This window comes from Gouania willdenowi, chromosome 14, assembly GCF_900634775.1.
Source record: "Gouania willdenowi chromosome 14, fGouWil2.1, whole genome shotgun sequence".
In the NCBI taxonomy this organism is placed as follows: domain Eukaryota; kingdom Metazoa; phylum Chordata; class Actinopteri; order Blenniiformes; family Gobiesocidae; genus Gouania; species Gouania willdenowi.
The window spans coordinates 29,072,593-29,086,883 of NC_041057.1; positions in this window are offsets into that span (position 1 = coordinate 29,072,593).

Genomic DNA, 14,291 nt, shown 5'->3' on the forward strand with positions numbered 1-14,291 from the left:
AGCAAAATGTTCTAGTCGGATTCATAAATAAGAGAAAGGGATGTACTTGAGTTAATAAAATTTGAGAACCACTGGTATAAAAATGTATTGCATACATGTTAATGGACGCCTATAATACTTGACAAGAATAAATTAGAAATATAAAAAAGAGGTAACATGAAATTGAGCATCATGTTAGTTCAGCCAGGCACAGAAGTTATGCTAGTTGCCATTCCAGTTAATGATCTAGCTGATCTTGTTCAATGCTTCCCATTGATTAGAGTTAGTCACGGCACTGTAATTCAACCATTGCAAACACGCCTACTTCTGCACGCTTCGTCCGCAAACGCCTCGCAACCCACCCCAGCTCCTCCTCTTCTGTCTGATTAAACAGTGTCTCCTGTTGCCATCTAACGTCTGTGCTTCTGTTCCAGGTGGTCTGCTGACCGCTCTCTCTGCTTATGCCTCACCATGTGGCTCATGGAAGAGCGAGCCGAGCCGTGTTTTAACACGTGCCGCTCTAAAAAAGGATCCATTACTTTAACATTTCAGTGGCAGTGGTGGCTTTACTGGCCTGACTCTTCACTGGGAACTGTTCTTACACTGTTGCCCTGTTTACCAGTCCTGGTACTCCACAATGCTTAATCCTACTTTTTCTCCACACAAACCAACTGACATAAGCTTTTCTGTTGCTGCAGTGCAAAGAAATGCTCTGACACTTTACAGAAGCAACAGTGTAAAATAATCTGTTGAGTATGAAAGCAAAGACTCATTTATTACCCATAATATCACACAAAACTCTGCTTAATAGTTACAGTAAGCAGGTGATTTGCAATAAATACTTGAAAGCACCAGGGATTCAATTACAATTGTAAGCCTTTGCCTTCACCAAGAAGACAAGAGGCAGACAAATTACTTAGAATTATATTTAAGTGCTGTAAAGTACGACAAAGATGCTCTGTGCTTAAATGTTAACCACGAGCTGTTAGTGTTTAATTTAGTAACAACAAGACACGAGAGGGAATTACACCGTCATTCACACAGCTGCTTAAAAACTCTCTTCACACTCATATGGGTTCACTGTGTGCTTCACAAGTGGAGAGCCAATCACGCCACTGTACAGGCAGTGTGTGTTCTCACACACCAGTGGGCCACATCTGGCCCTCTGTCTAATTTCATACGGCCCCTGAAGTACACAAACAAATTTGACTCAAAGAAATTAACACAACAAAAATACACACAATTAACCAAAAAACAAATGAGACCAAACATAGACAAACATAATAGTGAAATGTACAATATAACAGTAATAATACATAAAATAACTCAAAAACATAAAAAAAATTACAGAAAATTGTTGAAAAGTACAACAAAAACATCATTAAACAATGACATACCACAAAAATACACAAAAAAGAACTAAAAAGACTCTAAAATAGCATCAACGTTTACAATATGACTCAAAAACATACACATTTACAGAAAAGGACAACAAAAATACATAAAAATGACAACAGAAATATACAAAATTTACCAAAAGACGGCAAATACCTCAGCACTCTACCCATTGAGAAACTGAAAAATGAATCCCCCATGCTGAACAATTTACCTCACGCTCTTTTATGTGCAACATGTAAATTCACCTCAGGTTATATTTAACTTTTTGTACAACATGCTTCAGTTCTTTCCTTGTTTTGCACTTCTACTGATACTGTCTTGTTATTTGTAATTTGTTTTCAATCCGATTCTGGGACACGCACAACAATTCCATTGTACCTGTTCTTTTTAACTTGTATTTGTTCTTTTTAACTTGTACATATGACAATAAACTCTATTCTATATTCTATTCTATTCAGACAACTAAAAGCACACAAAAATAACACATTATAAAAGATTACACAAAAAAACGACAAAAATACAAGGAATTACTCCAAAAACACACAACAAATAACAGAAAAAGTAAATACGACTCCAATACAAATGCACAAAATTGACTCCAGAACAACAAAAGATCAAAACACACACATAAGCCGTTTTTTATTTCCTGTCGTAAAGCTCAGGTAGGTCATTATTCTAATTAGTGACATTAATGTTGAAAACGTGGCCCTTGGATCATCAAACACAGTTTTGTGGCCCCTACTGTGATAAAAGTTGCCCATTCTGTGTATAACTGCAGTATACCATCATTGATAACTACAGCGGTGTGAAAAAGTATTTTCTGCATGTTTTCCACATGTTTTAGATCATCAAACAAATTCATTTTAACTTTTTTTTTCTTCCTCAATAATAAAATCCATTTAAAAATTACATTTTGTGTTTACTTGTGTTATCTTTGACTAATGTATAAATTTGTTTATTGATATGATGGAGAAGATTCACACATCTTAATTAGTCAGAAAACACAAAAGCAGACAAAAAGATACAATCAGAATCAGTCTGTACCTGCTGCTACGGCTCAACCTGAGATTACCTGATGCTTGCAGCTTTCTTTTCACTGTTTTCATTCAACAATAGCCAAAAAAAAAAACCTCCATTTAGGCAGTCATGTAAAAAAACAAAACGTGTTTTACTCCCAAAGCAGCTTTTGAACTATAATCCCACCTGAGAGGGGGTTTTGTCTTGTTTTCCTGAATCACAGGGAAATCTGTGGCTGATTTAGAGGCGACGCTGAACACTTTATCAAACAGACAGCTTTTACAAGTGCACAACAAGCTGCTTGTTTACTGCTGTTGGCAGCCTGTGCTCCATCCAAGTCTAGTTAATAGGCACTTACTCTAAATGAACCAAAAAATATGTAAACAACTCGGAGGTGAAACAAATAGCTTCAAATGTGCTGGGCACAAATCCCTCCTGTGTGCGTGCGTGTGTGTGTGTGTGTGTGTGTGTGTACATTAGCATTATAATGAGCCTCTCTATTAAAAACAGGCACACCACACACGCCTCACGTTCAAAGCATTATGAAAACAAACGGCGATGCTACTGTGTCGATGTTACAACAACATTAGCACAACATGGTGCAATTTGGCAGACATGATAAAAGTCCTAATAAAACCAGTGTTTTTGTTTTGGAGTTTGGAAAAATGAAGATGTTCTTTTTCTCATTCATGTCCCTTTGTCTCACTGGAAACCACGGCTCTTTATTTCTAAGAAAGACAGTTAGAATCAAAGATCATCGTTTAATAAAAAAATATGTATATATTTCTCGGGAAAAAAAGGTAATCATTGACTAAAGAATGAGAAGAATTACAAACCAAAATCATTTATTTTAATGGTGGTATAGTGACACACTGACGTGTTTATTTTTTGTTGTGTTGAAACTTTCCATCAATACACACACGTTGTGTAGTGACACAGTATCAAATGAGAAACTGTGCGTTCTAGACCCCGGGAGCCACAATGCGGTCCTCAGTCTAGTATTGTGGAGCCCCCCAATTAAAGGCACCAAATGACTGCAAAAACACACAAAATGATGGAAAAATACACAAAACAAGAGCAAAAGTACACAAAATGATGGAAAAATACACAAAACAGCAGAAATACACAGCAGTGTGGTACAAATACACAAAATTGACTCCAAAGCACATACAAAATCACAGAAAAATAAACATAAGGATAATAACAGCTGGAAAAATACACAAAATGACACCAAAAACACACAAAATAATGGAAAAATACACAAAACAGCACTACAATTACACAAAATGATAGAAAAATAAACAAAACAGCAAAAATACATAAACTGACTCCAAAAAACATAATCACAGATAAATACACAAAAGAATAAAAGCAACATACAAGATGACTACAAAAACAAAATGTAGCTGAAAAATACATAGAATGATATAAGAATAAAAATACATAAAACTGCAAAAATATACAAACCCACTCCAAAAAACATCCGAGCCGTAAGCATTAAATGTGTTTCTGTGAGTTTTATGGATCAAATGAGCACATGTTGATATTCTACTTGGTCACTTTCTCACTTAAAAAGTTTTCAGAACTTTCAAAGGTGGAGAATCAACAGAGATATTTAAGGTGCTTTCACACATGCCTCTTTGCTCCGCACCATGCTTAGCTTCCTTGGAATGTGAAAGGTCACTGAAACTCTGGTGGGGAGCAAACAAACAAACTTGTGTAGGTCTGGGTTCGGCTCAAACGAAGCATGGTGTGGTCTTTAACCATGTGAGAAAGCAACCAGGACCAAACATAGGACTTTACACTGAAGCGCAATTCTAATGGAGCAACTCCATTAGTGACAACTCAGCAGCTGTGCAGCTGCAGCAGCGTGCCTGCCGTTACGGTAACAGGTACAAGCACAGCGTGCCTGCCGTTACGGTAACAGGTACAAGCACAGCGTGCCTGCCGTTACGGTAACAGGTACAAGCACACACACAACCCAGTGCTACAGCAGCAACACACACAAATATCCATTCATCTATTTTCAGAGTCGCTTTGTCAGCACACACAAAAACACCTCACATTTCCTCACTCCCTTCCGTATTTCTTCCACATCATTCATTAATTTCACTTATCTCTGTTTTCCCAAACTGTTCACATGATCAGCGATGGCTGCACATTGCTGCAATCACTGATGATGGCGATGGCAGCACTTAAAGTGCAGTTCTGTTTTATCTGTGCATATATTCTCATATCTTCACATATTACACATCCTTACTGGCTCTGAGCGCTGACAGGTGGAGACGGCGCGGCATCAGCTGTGTTTATGTAGCGCATTAGCGCAGCGTGTGGGATTATGGGTTATTTTGAATGATTATTAATGACTTTTCTGCAGGGATTGTTTTAGGATTTCTTATAGGAAGAGAGACCAAATATAGGACGTGAAGGCGTGATAGGGCAGCGCCACATCGTCACGGCACTGGAGGTTGAAATATTCTGTCCAATAGGCGACCCACCGCTTTGCCTGCGTGATGTTGTTCAGGAAGTTTGGTGCACTTTGCAAATAGAATGTGTGAAAGCAGATCGGAGCAAATTAAAATGCAACAATGTTGCAGATTCACTGCCTGAATCGCACCAAGTCTAGAACTATATCTGTGAAAGCACCCTCAGTACCTGAGTGCTTCAGGTTTTAGTCGTTGTAGGTTCCAAATGCATCGTGGGAAACTTGAAAGTATACTTCAGTGGGAACGCTCATCATCCTAACCATACTTATAGAATATAGTAGACAATATATAGTGTGCCATTTCGAACACAGCCTTAGTATTTGTTCGTTGGGAATTACTGGAAGTTTTTAAAACTGGTCCAGCTGGTAGTGAGCATATGTTGAGCTTTTAGGTGAAATATCATCTCTGCTAAACACTGAAGCTGCTACAGAGACCTTTCAAATGTAGGAGATAATGCCTGTTCTTTTCCTTCTGATCAGCAGCTCATCCTTTTTTTGTTGGAACATGGCCTGGAGATAAAGAGAAGGAAAGGAACACACAATCGGTGTGTCGTTTAGTGACAGGTGCCCTTGTTGTGCCTTTAGCTCCAACTGTGAACAAGCGTTGGGCCAGCACCCTCATAAAAGATGAAAGGATTTGACTTGTGCGGCAGAGTTAGGGGCACTCTCTACAGCGGGGGCTTCAGGCTCAACATGGACACATGTGGTTAAAACCATAACCAGCACAAAGCTTCTTCTTCAGCTTACAACACAGGCCTGGGGAGCTTGTTGAGTGTTGCTGGGGTTTTGTTGGAAGGAGAAAGAAGTCTGTGTTCAACCTCCCTGCTTTTGAGCAGAATCAATGAGCTATGGATTAAATTGGCTGACAGACAGCTTTGACTATAGTGTGTACTAAATGCCAGAGGGGATCAATGGAGAATCTCCTGTGAGAAATCAGCGTGTGATTGTGCTGCAGATAACAGTTTACCTCCCAATGGCACGTGTTGATGATTACATTCACTTTCTTTTGTCACCTTTTATATTTCACGTTTGTATGAGACAGATGATATAAACAGATGTCGTGGAGGGGTCCATGTAAAATATGTGAGATATGATGTTGGGCGAGGTTGGCAAACTAGATTAATTCTGAATTGTCCTTTCTGTCACTACGCTGTCAGATTTCCTTTTAAATTATTCACCCTTGGTTTTCGCCCTCCATCTGTCGCATATTGCTGGGTAAACTTTCCCTGACCTTTCCCGATCCCCTGCGCATTTATTCATGGAATGCATTATTTATGGAGTTGCTGCCGTATCAAAGGTGTTGTATACATCATGCTCTAAAATGGTACAACAGGCCATCAAACATTTTCTCTTCTTGTATTCTCTTCTAACCTTCCACTAAGCCCAATAAATGAATCAGAAGCTCTAATCTGGGTTTTTTGTTTAATCTATTTAACATTTGTGTTCTTTGTTATTCTCTGCAACAGTTAAACAATGATATAAAATAATGCTAAAATCACTGAATCTCCTACATACAGTAAATCCATGTGAAACTATTTTTTAATGTCTTTGAAGGCCTTCACAGATGACATGTAGTAAAACATATTAATCTTTTAATTATCTGCTCTAAAGCAAGAAACATTATGTTTAAACCCTCAACCTTAGTGTAATTTTTCTGAAATACCTGCTAATTTTCCATAGTTTTTGTATAATTTTCCATCAGCTTGTGCTGACTCACTCCTTGCTGTGATATCAGAGCTCAGTCCAGACACAAAGCAAGATGTTGGCCAAGGAGTATGACTGCGAGACGTCCCGGGTGCAAATCCTGGACAAGCCCCCAAAGTTATGTCATGCCCCCATCTAGGAGGGAGGTGGTGGATGACATAATAGGTTAAGGCAAGCGTGTATGTGCCAGTAAACAAACTACTGTTCACATGACGACGGTACAAAGGTAAAATAAAAGGGTTGGTCAATCTAAAGAGGCGATCTAGCTCTCAAACAAACAAGTAATTCAGAAATACAAATAAACTCGACAAAGACCAGCTAAACATAGAGCTATAACAAAGTTAATCCCCCTTTACTAAAGTATAGTATTAGCAAAAACAAATCCTCAGGCTTTGCAGCCTGGGAACAATCACATGGTGCCGCTGTCAGAGAGCTTCTATCAGTCAGCTATAAGCTGCTTTTTTAAAGACATGGGGGACCAATCAGCATTGATCAGCAACACCTGAGCACATTACGACCACAGCCGTAAAAGGAAAATAGAATCTGTACATTATTCAAATGTTTAAAAAGACATAATTATGGTATGTGGATGGTGTGATGAGGTACAGTATGTTAGGTTAGGTTAGGCATTGATAGGAGCACAATTTAAAATAAATAAAAACACTTTGAAGAAAAAAAAAATAATTAAATGCAACTATTCAGCATTAGAATGCCATTGGTACATTCAAAAGTCCTCCATGTCAGTGGTTGTAAAGTGTGTGAAGTGAGTAGCTTGATGTGTTTGATGCAAAGGTTTAAAATGGCGTGCGGCGGGGGTCGCCCAATGGACCGCTGGGGGATGTGGCTGGTGCCCGGCTGTGCCTGGAGGGTGGGGGGTGCCGCCGTGCTCTGTAGGGCCGGCATGGTTCGGGGATGCCACGTGGTGGGTCTCCGGCTGTGACATCATTCTCAGTCATCTGGGTCAAAGTACATGTATTTGTTGTTTTTTGTTCTTTTGTTGTGGAAAATATGTCAAGGACCCGTGTTTGAGTCTCCTGTTGGTTAAAGTGCACTAATGTTTTATCCATCATAGGCTGGCATTAGTTTAGATTTAGAACCAGATTAAAAACGTATTTCTGCTTAAAGGAAACCTGTGGTGAATTTCAATAGGAAGCTCTATTAAAGGATTATTCATAATACTGGAGGTTTTAGTTGAGTTACTTTAGAGAAGCCAAGAGTTCATTAAACCTGCAGAATTGACAAATTCTCCAACATGGTTTGAATCAGGTAGAAGGAGTTGTGACACAATCCGTGACTAGACTACATGGTGTGTCTGTTGGCTTCCTTTGAGCCACCATCAACTGCTAGCTTCAGTGGCTGACGGGAGCTGATGGTGGTCAACACAAGGAGGCCAAAGTTCGGCGGCCATCGGAACAAAGGGAAGCACCATTGCGTCGAGTTTGTTGAACATGCAAAATCATTGGGCCAATAGAAAACTTCGTAGCATGTGAAAACCATTTTAAGTGGCACCGTTTAAAGGTTATTCCCCCAGAAACAGCATCACACATTAGTGCAGTTCTATCCATAATTTCAGCACTTAGTAAAAGCACTGTTATTGGCCTGTTGTCAATTTTGCTACTGTGAGTACAAAAGGGATAAGTGTTGCTTTGTTAGCACAGTAAGCTGTGATTTATAATGAAGTAAATAAGCCAACAAAGAGGGAAAGCCTGTCCAAACACACGCTGTTAGATAATAACGCAGTGAATGCAGTATTCATGGTGGCATAGTGTCGAGTGTGTAAAATACAGCATTAAACAGTAGTGGTAGAAGCTTCTTTATGTTGTGTGGTGAAATGACTAACGGATGGAAGCAATGCAGCGACATTTATAAAATATGCTAAAAAAAAAAAAAGCTTGAGGGAAGTCACACAATTACAGTAGGTCAACAATTAATATGTGATGAGTCTCCTAATGATGAACAGAACCCATGCTTATTAAGGCTCCCAGAATTATTTAGGTTTCATACATTCATCACGTTCCACAGATATAGGAGCAGAATCCACTTCAGTTTATGTGCTCAGTAAATACAAGGCGACAGATTTGTTGTATTAATGTAGGTACAAATACAGACCAGTACAAATACAGACCAGTGTTATGGCAATTATTATATTCATCATCATATCGTCAAATGTGTGTTCAGGTGTACAATTTGTCATGTTTTAATACATGATGACTGCATTACTCTTTGCACTTTTGAACAGCTGAGTCATGTTAGATTAAACAGTACAGATCGTATTGTATCCGCAGTGCAACACAGTCTCTACTGAAGGCCAAACTCAAACTCACATGCAGATATACACACACACACACACACTATCAAGGACAGATAAGAGTGGCGCCCAACCGTCCTCATAATATACACGTCTTCATCATCCTCAAACGTTTCCACTGTTGGGCATCTGACCCCCTCCTTCTCCTCACCTCAGGGTGGAACTTTTTCTGTTATCTGTATAAAAGCTTAAGCTGTGAAACTGTTAGTTAGTGGGTCTTGCTTTTTGCTCTGCCAGGAGCCTTTTGACCATCCTTGTTGGGGTCTGCCTTTCATGCTACAAGACTACAGAACTCCTTTTTTATTTACTTTTATAATAAATCTTTTTTTTAAAATCATCATGCTTCGACTGGACTCCATCATTCAACCAGAGCAATAAATCATGTCTCCAAATGAGGTCAACCGCAAATTTGCCGTGACACCAGTTTGGTCTAAAGTGAGCTGAACCACTAAAATACTGTATTATTTTGCCTTACAGACCCTTTGAGTGTTTGTAAACATTGTTTTTTTCCGCTGGAATCCTACAAAACTTTGGAGTCTACAGTAATGTTTTAGGAATTTCTGAATCACTGTTTTGTTTTCAAGTAGATTATTTTTTACCTGTAAGTCATTGTTTACATTGATTAATGGCAACGTACACACAATTGTGGAATTACTCATTATTTTCTTGTCCATTTGATGCCAAACTGGGTTGAATGTTGCTCCTGAAACAAAATGATTTTGATATTTCAGGAATAATGTTTGTTTTCACGTAAAATAATTCTATGTCCGAATCAAAAGGTCTTGTGAGCCGGTTTTGGCCTGCTACCCTTAAGTTTGATACCCGTGTATTAGTAGCTTAGTTAGGGCAGCTGGACTTAAAATTTAACTTGAAGATATTTCCACCTAAACCACAAAGCTTCTTCAATTTGGAAACAGACTAGTGTGTAGTCTGGGATTTAAAATCTAAGAACAGATTCAATATTGAAAGAAATAAACAGAAAATTAAAGATTACTTACTTACCGGTACTTACTAAAAAAATGTTTTTTTTTAAATAAATAATGAACAAAATGGAGCCGCTTAATTCTAACAAAAACCACAAACAACACTATGTAATGAACTCTGAGTAACTTAAATGATCAACAGGTGGAAAATGTTCCCTTCGACACTTTAATTATCTTCTATTTGTATTTTTAAACTAATCCAAAATCACTTCATCCATAAGTGATTAAAGCTGAAGTGCTTTCTAAATAATTCCATTAGTGGTAAATCTCTGCTTTAAGACAAACAAATAGTCACAACACAAAATCTTGAAGCAGAATTCAAACAATATTGGCAACAGATTGTCAAAATAAAGTCCTAATTATTTTTTCTATATTCAGCAGCTCAGCTCAAAGCACTTTGCTGTTTCCATGTCGGTTCCACCCCCTTCTCTCCATATCCCTGCTGCCTGATTTGCACATCTATAGCATGCAGAACAAACAGCCTTCCATCTCATCCCATTTTCTGCATAGTGGCTTTAATGAATCTTTTATGAATTCATAATACACCCAATTATTTCACCTCTGTTTAAAATCACAGAGCACCACCTGGAACCACTTTAGCCTCCCTTTATTCCATTCCCACGGCCTCATTTGTGTGCATATTGTCGCCACATATATAAATGAAAATAACCAATCTTGCAGAACAAACAGTTTAGGCTCGCTAGCGTGAGTGGCTTTTGTTGAAGATGCAGGCGAACCTTCCTGCATCGCTGAGAGTTCTCTGTGTCATTGTGTTATTAGAAGAACTCTTGAAGCCAACAGCTGCTACAGCAATGTATCGGCTTTGGTAACAAGTAAACTAATAATATCAGTTGCTCTTTGTGCCGTTACTTTATCATCATACACGTGCACAGTAAGAGAAGGAAGAGTGACAAGAATGTATGAGCTGCAATTCAGCCGCTGATGAAGTCTGATTTATCAAAAGATGGAGAGTTACTTTCATTCTCATTCAAACGCTGAGGAAACAAAGCCAATGCCAACAGATTGATTCCTGTGCGTTGACTGACACTGATCTTCTCGTTACTGTTGCTTTGGCTCAACAGATGAATGAAAACTGAAACAGGGGCTGTCAATCTCATTTTCCTTCAGGGGCCAAGTACCTTTGATCTGAAGTGTGAACTATGTATAAATATATATAGCAGTGTTTTTCAACCTTGGGGTCGAGACCTAATGTGGGATTGCCTAGATTATTTAAATTAAATTACATCAAATTAATGTGATTTAAAGTAGTCCCGGTTAGTTTCCGGGGCCACATGACTGTGCGTTTTTAATAGAAAAAGAGATATGCGTTTGAAAGCTTGATTCATTTACATCACAAAACCGCCCACAAAAAAAAAATCATACCTCCAGTTTTAATCGGCACTATTTTCTCTTCCGTGTCCATCAATCCGCGCTGCCGTCTACGTCATTGGTGCGCCTAATCCCATCAGCTGTTGATAGCGCGACTCACGGACAATATGTCTGACTCCGCCGATGGCAACTCTAGGGCTGCTTTCTTGACCAACTTCAAACGGCCAGAACTCGGACCAGGGAGGTGACCACTGAGTGAAACAATGTGTATGCACTATAGTGATGGTGAGGATTGCATACAACGTCATGTCTAAAATAGGCGAACTATCCCTTTAAGAGGCTCCTCTGTCCTCCACTCGTTACCTGTATTAATGGCACCTGTTTGAACTCATCAGTATAAAAGACACCTGTCCACAACCTCAGACAGTCACACTCCAAACTCCACTATGGCCAAGACCAAAAAGCTGTCAAAGGACACCAGAAACAAAATTGTAGACGTGCACCAGGCTGGGAAGAGTGAATCTGTGATAGGTAAGCAGCTTGGTGTGAAGAAATCAACTGTGGGAGCAATTATTAGAAAACAGAAGACATACAAGACCACTGATAATCTCCCTCCATCTGGGGCTCCACTCAAGATCTCACCCCTTGGGGTCAAAATGATCAATCACAATAACGGTGAGCAAAAATCCCAGAACCACACGGAGGGACCTAGTGAATGACCTGCAGAGAGCTGGGACCAAAGTAACAAAGGTTACCATCAGTAACACACTACGCCGCCAGGCACTCAAATCCTGCAGTGCCAGACGTGTCCCCCCTGCTTAAGCCAGTACATGTCCGGGCCCATCTGAAGTTTAATAGAGAGCATTTGGATTATCCAGAAGAGGATTGGGCGAATGTCATATGGTCAGATCAAACCAAAATAAAACTTTTTGGTAAAAACTCAACTTGTGTTTGGAGAAGAAAGAACACCATACCTACTGTAAAGCATGGGGGTGGTAACATCATGCTTTGGGGCTGTTTCTCTGCAAAGGGACCAGGACGACTGATCCGTGTAAAGGAAAGAATTAATGGGGCTATGTATCGTGAGATTTTGGGTGAAAACCGTTCCATCAGCAAGGACATAGAAGATGAAACGTGTCGTCTTTTAGCAAGACAATGATCCCAAACACATTGAGCGGGCAACAAAGGAGTGGCTTCGTAAAAAGCATTTCAAGGTCCTGGAGTGGCCTTGGCAGTCTCCAGATCTCAACACCATAGAACATTTTTGGAGGGAGTTGAAAGTCTGTGTTGCCCAGCAACAGCCCCAAAACATCACTGCTCTAGAGGAGAGCTGCATGGAGGAATGGGCCAAAATACCAGCTACTGTGTGTGAAAACCTTGTGATGATTTACAGAAAACGTTTGACCTCTGTCATTGCCAACAAAGGGTACATTACAAAGTATTGAAATTAACTTCTGTTAAAAAAGTTATTTTCCACCATAATTTGCAAATAAATTAATTAAAAATCCTACAATGTGATTGTCAGGATTTTTTTTTCTCATTTTGTCTCTCATAGTTGAGGTATACCTATGATAAAAATTACAGGCCTCATCTTTTTAAGTGGGAAAACTTGCACAATTGGTGGCTGACTAAATACATATTTTCCCCACTGTATATCATAGATACACTTAAACATGGATGGAGAGACTTGCTGTCAGTTGTAAATCACTAAGTTAAACAACAAAGGAGAGAATAAAAGGATCAACATTGATTAAAAGCATTTAAAATCCCAACAACGTAGATTATGTCATTTAAAGTCTCTCACAACGGAACTCCACCTTTGCTGATTGTCCATGTGCTCCCACGGCTGGGAAAAAATATTACTTATACTTACTTAAAAATAAATTACTTAAATATTGTGGAATTTCATTGAATTCATAAAACTAGAGATACTGAAATATGTAAAACTAATTAGTAGGTAATCTACACAATAAATGGTGTTCTCTCTGCCATTTTCTATTTTTTGTGCAGTTCCTAAACTGAGCTGCAGCATGGGAGACCCTAAAACAAACTTATTCATGTGTTATCTACAAAAGTGTATCATGATTCATGGGGACCAAAGCACCAATAAAACAAACATTCTTTACATCTTCAGTATATGATACTGAACATCTGTCTCAATAATCTGGTTATATAATCAATGTGCACATAATGTGTTTATTGGTAATACATTAAACACCTTTTATGTTATATCTAGGACTAGTACAGCTACTGTTAAGTTAATTTCTACTACAAAGATCTTAAATATGTAAGTTAAAACATTAAAAGAATAGATCATTCCTATGGTATATGGGATAAAAATGACAGTAAATTGTGTTTGATTGATGTGATGACTATGAAGGGGTCCTTGAAATTTTCTGGGGTCTCTAGATCCAGAACGTTTGAAAAACTCTGCTCTAAAAACACAGACGTGACTGTTCAGTTCTGCTTGTGTTGTCTGTAATAAGAGCCATTGTTATCTTGGATGATCTTGGCATAGATTACAAAAGAAACCATTAATAATGTATTGCATTTTTAACAGTTTCTGTCAAATAATTCTACATTAGAGGCTGTAAATGTTTGCCCTTTGGATAATTTACCTTTGCTGTGTAGCTCCTTTAGTTTGTTCAACACAGCGCACAGACTTTCTTCTCTCTAGGAAATCCCACGGCTACTCTTAAGTATTCCTTAGCTGTTTGTTTTCTGAAAGCTTTGCTCATTTGTCACACACAACCAGAGAAGATCATTGTTTCTCCATGAACAGTGAAAGGCACAAACAAAGTGACCACATTAAGATAGATGGTGAAGAAGTGGAGGATAAACTCCCAAGTGAAACATTCCTTCCTACATTACGACATTTTCCTATCGTATTTCCAATAGCAGGTTACATTAAAGGGGCAGTATGATGAAAAATACACTTTATGATGGTTTTGCTACATTCATGTATATTCCTTTAGCCTCATTCAGAGGGCAACGCAGCGGTTGGACAAAACAATGGACTATCGTCTTAAAAAGACTATTCCTGTGACTGGAAGGGGTGAGCAGGAGAAGAAAGCAGCGTAGCAGCTCA